A 6,233-nucleotide genomic window follows, 5' to 3' on the forward strand; every position below is an offset into this window, starting at 1 on the left:
GATTTTTGGTCAAAATGTGATTTTGGTCAAAAATGAGCAAGTCAAAAATGAGTTTTGGTCAAACAATTCCAAAAACCACCCTCAACAGGCCTAACTTAAACGCGGTTTCATTGAATTCACAACCGTATGACAAAGCAGGCGAAAATAGTAACTTTTTTGCACAAGCTTTGTGCAATTTAAAGGCCCATTCAGCATGTTCATTGATTTGCTCATCCGGACGATCGTAAAAATCATCAAAATTCAGATTGTGGTAGGCCTACCTTAGTCATTGTCATGGTATGTAAACATAGCCTGCTAGTGGTTCAGCCGAAAGCCGTGTAGGCCTATTTGACAAAAATAAGGAATTTAAATGAATCTGTAATTTAGATACTGACAGTATCTAAATTAGCTACATGTATGCGAATGGGGATTCAACTTCGTACTGTTCACTTTTAAACAATTTATAAACAATTTTAATCTTTTTTACACTTTCGCTGGGATCACTGAATGGGTCTTTAAAGAGAATTGACCATTGCGCATTAAAATGAGGCTAGTATATAGACAATATAAGTGTGTTCTTTCATTTAATGACACTCTTGAGGTTTTGACTTTTAAAACCTACATTTTGGTTTAAAAATGCGTTTGGGTAGGTAGTTTTCAATAGATTTACCACATTCGTCTTGCTATAACATTGAATTGCGTTATCTGTTGACCTATGGGGAAAAGTGTTTTTAGGGGGGAGTGTTACCTTTCGTTTGATATAAAAATATTTCTGATTCGATGAAGGGAACACTTGAGGTTTTGACAAAAACCAATCACAGAATCCTATTTTCCACTAGATTTCACACAGTTCTTATGATGCTATGCACTCAACCGTGTAGTATAACACAGACTGCGTACTAGGCTAGACTCGCTGTGCTTGAAATATCTGTGTGCTCGACTGTGTCGAGGTGGAAACTGTGCGTAGATGCATTTATAAGAGAATCGTTTTTGTAGTCAAACCATTTCATATGCAAATTTTACCCCTAAACTGGATTTTACCTAAAGGATACCCAAGCAGAATTTTATCTGAAAGGTACCACGCGAACTCCCCAGGGCAGGAAAAACTAGACCTAAATGTGAAATAGCAGGATCATTAAAATGGTCCCTAAACACACTAACTATATTATAAGGGCCTATAGAAGTTTAAAAACAGCCATGCCCTTCCAAAACAGACGCCTTTGACGCAAGTTGACCCCCAAACAGGATTCGCGCGATTCGCGTTCACTCTCTGATGAAAATTACCCTTTTGCTGGTTACGCATGTGTACACTGTGAAACTTGAGTGGCCGCCCCCTCCCTGGGCATCAGAATATTAACCAATAACAGACACAAGTGACTAGTGTTGTCAACAGCAGACACTAGTGTGTTATTATACCTGTATCAGGGTGGCCAATAGCTGACACTAGTGTTGTTTTACCTATACCGGGGTGACCAATAGCAGCCACTAGTGTTGTTTTATCTACACCAGGGTGACCAATAGCAGACACTAGTGTTGTTTTATCTACACCAGGGTGACCAATAGCAGGCACTAGTCTTGTTTTACATACACCAGGGTGACCAATAGCTGACACTTGTGTTGTTTTACATACACCAGGGTGACCAATAGCAGACACTAGTGTTATTTTACATACACCAGGGTGACCAATAGCAGACACTAGTATTGTTTTACATACACCAGGGTGACCAATAGCAGACACTAGTGTTGTTTTACATACACCAGGGTGACCAATAGCAGACACTAGTGTTGTTTTACCTATACCAGGGTGACCAATAACATACACTACTATACCAGGGTGACCAATAGCAGACACTAGTGTTGTTTTACCTACACCAGGGCGACCAATAGCAGACACTAGTGTTGTTTTACATACACCAGGGTGACCAATAGCAGACACTAGTGTTGTTTTACATACACCAGGGTGACCAATAGCAGACACTAGTGTTGTTTTACCTATACCAGGGTGACCAATAACATACACTAGTGTTGTTTTACCTATACCAGGGTGACCAATAGCAGACACTAGTGTTGTTTTACCTACACCAGGGCGACCAATAGCAGACACTAGTGTTGTTTTACATACACCAGGGTGACCAATAGCAGACACTAGTGTTGTTTTACATACACCAGGGTGACCAATAGCAGGCACTAGTGTTGTTTTACCTGTACCAGGGTGACCAATAGCTGACACTAGTGTTGTTTTACCTATACCGGGGTGACCAATAGCAGACACTAGTGTTGTTTTATCTACACCAGGGTGACCAATAGCAGACACTAGTGTTGTTTTATCTACACCAGGGTGACCAATAGCAGGCACTAGTCTTGTTTTACATACACCAGGGTGACCAATAGCTGACACTTGTGTTGTTTTACATACACCAGGGTGACCAATAGCAGACACTAGTGTTATTTTACATACACCAGGGTGACCAATAGCAGACACTAGTATTGTTTTACATACACCAGGGTGACCAATATCAGACACTAGTGTTGTTTTACATACACCAGGGTGACCAATAGCAGACACTAGTGTTGTTTTACCTATACCAGGGTGACCAATAACAGACACTAGTGTTGTTTTACCTATACCAGGGTGACCAATAGCAGACACTAGTGTTGTTTTACTACACCAGGGCGACCAATAGCAGACACTAGTGTTGTTTTACATACACCAGGGTGACCAATAGCAGACACTAGTGTTGTTTTACATACACCAGGGTGACCAATAGCAGGCACTAGTGTTGTTTTACCTATACCAGGGTGACCAATAGCAGACACTCGTGTTGTTTTACCTATACCCGGGTGACCAATAGCAGACACTAGTGTTGTTTTACCTACACCAGGGCGACCAATAGCAGACTAGTGTTGCTTTACATACACCAGGGTAACCAATAGCAGACACTAGTGTTGTTTTACATACACCAGGGTGACCAATAGCAGACACTAGTGTTGTTTTACATACACCAGGGTGACCAATAGCAGACTAGTGTTGCTTTACATACACCAGGATGACCAATAGCAGACACTAGTATTGTTTTACCTACACCAGGATGACCAATAGCAGACACTAGTGTTGTTTTACATACACCAGGGTGACCAATAGCAGACACTAGTGTTGTTTTACATACACCAGGGCGGCCAATAGCAGATTAGTGTTGTTTTATATACACCAGGGTGACCAATAGCAGACACTAGTGTTGTTTTACATACACCAGGGTGACCAATAGCAGACACTAGTGTTGTTTTACATACACCAGGGTGACCAATAGCATAGCAAGCACTAGTGTTGTTTTACATACACCAGGGTGACCAATAGCAGGCACTATAGTGTTGTTTTGCACACACCAGTGTGACCAATAGCAGACACTAGTGTTGTTTTACCTATACCAGGGTGACCAATAGCAGACACTAGTGTTGTTTTACCTATACCAGGGCGACCAATAGCAGACTAGTGTTGGTTTACATACACCAGGGTGACCAATAGCAGGCACTAGTGTTGTTTTACCTATACCAGGGTGACCAATAGCAGACACTAGTGTTGTTTTACCTGTACCAGGGTGACCAATAGCAAACACTAGTGTTATTTTACCTGTACCAGGGTGACCAATAGCAGACACTAGTGTTGTTTTACATACACCAGGGTGACCAATAGTAGACACTAGTGTTGTTTTACCTGTACCAGGGTGACCAATAGCAGACACTAGTGTTGTTTTACCTACACCAGGGTGACCAATAGCAGACCTAGTGTTGTTTTACCTACACCAGGGTGACTAATAGCAGACACTAGTGTTGTTTTACCTGTACCAGGGTGACCAATAGCAGACACTAGTGTTGTTTTACCTATACCAGGGTGACCAATAGCAGACACTAATGTTGAGTTACCTATACCAGGGTGACCAATAGCAGGCACTAGTGTTGTTTTACCTGTACCAGGGTGACCAATAGCAGACACTAGTGTTGTTTTACATACACCAGGGTGACCAATAGCAGACACTAGTGTTGTTTTACCTACACCAGGGTGACCAATAGCTGACACTAGTGTTGTTTTACCTGTACCAGGGTGACCAATAGCTGACACTAGTGTTGTTTTACATACACCAGGGTGACCAATAGCAGACACTAGTGTTGTTTTACCTACACCAGGGTGACCAATAGCAGACACTAGTGTTGTTTTACCTACACCAGGGTGGCCAATAGCTGACACTAGTGTTGTTTTACCTGTACCAGGGTGACCAATAGCAGACACTAGTGTTGTTTTACCTACACCAGGGTGACCAATAGCAGACACTAGTGTTGTTTTACCTACACCAGGGTGACCAATAGCAGACACTAGTGTTGTTTTACCTACACCAGGGTGACTAATAGCAGACACTAGTGTTGTTTTACCTGTACCAGGGTGACCAATAGCAGACACTAGTGTTGTTTTACCTATACCAGGGTGACCAATAGCAGGCAATAGTGTTGTTTTATCCACACCAGGGTGACCAATAGCAGGCACTAGTGTTGTTTACCTACACCAGGGCAACCAATAGCAGGCACTAGTGTTGTTTACCTACACCAGGGTGACCAATATTAGACACTAGTGTTGTTTTACCTACACCAGGGTGACCAATAGCAGGCACTAGTGTTGTTTTACCTACACCAGGGTGACCAATAGCAGACACTAGTGTTGTTTTACATACACCAGGGTGACCAATACCAGACGCTAGTGTTGTTTTACATACACCAGGGTGACCAATAGCAGACACTAGTGTTGTTTTACATACACCAGGGTGCAAGGGTGACCAATAGCAGGCACTCGTGTTGTTTTACATACACCAGGGTGACCAATAGCAGGCACTAGTGTTATTTTACACACTCCAGGGTGACCAATAGCAGGCACTCGTGTTGTTTTACATACACCAGGGTGACCAATAGCAGGCACTAGTGTTGTTTTGCACACACCAGGGTGACCAATAGCAGGCACTAGTGTTGTTTTACCTATACCAGGGTGACCAATAGCAATTTCTGTGAGGTTTTATCATTAGGTCGTATCTTGAAAGTATTTTATTTGTCCCAGTCAGAAAAAATTACAAAATCAATAATATTTAGGATGGCTGCTTGGCAAAAATGGGCTATTCCATTTGAATACATAATTATGCCCCTATGGAAACCACCTTCATCAATCACACATGGGGTATCGATTTCAAATGGAGTCACCCATTTTGGTAGCCCCATTTTCCATAGGGTGTGTAGATTTCACATGGAATAGAGGCCCTGCATGAAATTATCGATTGGCTCCAAACAAAGGATTTGAGCCAGTGTCCTTCACCGTAGTTATGGCGGAGTGCAGTCCATTCAATCAAATGTTGTCATCAACCTATTTGATCGTAGTGCAGGGTTATGTGTGTGAGATGAACTGTCACGGTAGATTGCAATCATGCTTTTGTTTAATGCATTTGAGTAGTCCGCCATATTTACAGGATGATACGTCACATGTAAGGCCTCTATACTGCCAATTCAAAGTCACACTTCATTTAGCACACAAGACACAATGTTCCTTTCTACTCCTTTTGGTACAGCTTACACAATTTTAATAAACTTGATTTTCCATGAATTATAATTATATATATTATATGGCTATTCCATCTAGTGCAAAATTTACAAATATATTCATATCATAAATCAGATTTAAAATAATAAACTTTAGTAATAAATATAATACATGGTTGTGTAGTGAGATGACCTATCTTGCTATACATATGTATAAAAATTATTCTCAACTTATCAAATATGTAATATGAAATCATGATATAAAAATTCATGCTTTTGAAAGTAAACTGGCCTCAAAAAGAAACTTATAATTTTTCACAAGGTCATATCTTAAAATCCTCTCCATAAAAATGAATAAAAATTGCACACAGGATTACTTCAATACTCTACTCTAAACACATGTCAATACTCAAGCAGTTGTCCAACTGACACAACAGCAAAATGCACTGACATGGAACACCTTCCTGGACCAAAATTCACATCCCAACAGATTTCTTTTGTTGGGTTCCAATTATTCGCCTGTACATGAACAAAAATTACACACAGGATAACTTCAATACTCTACTGTAAACACATGTCAGTAACCAAGCAGTTGTCCAACTGACACAACAGTAAAATGCACTGATACGGAACAGCTTCCGGGACCACATTCACAGGCGAATAATTGGAACCCAACAAAGGAA

This window comes from Amphiura filiformis, chromosome 10, assembly GCF_039555335.1.
Source record: "Amphiura filiformis chromosome 10, Afil_fr2py, whole genome shotgun sequence".
Lineage (NCBI taxonomy): Eukaryota > Metazoa > Echinodermata > Ophiuroidea > Amphilepidida > Amphiuridae > Amphiura > Amphiura filiformis.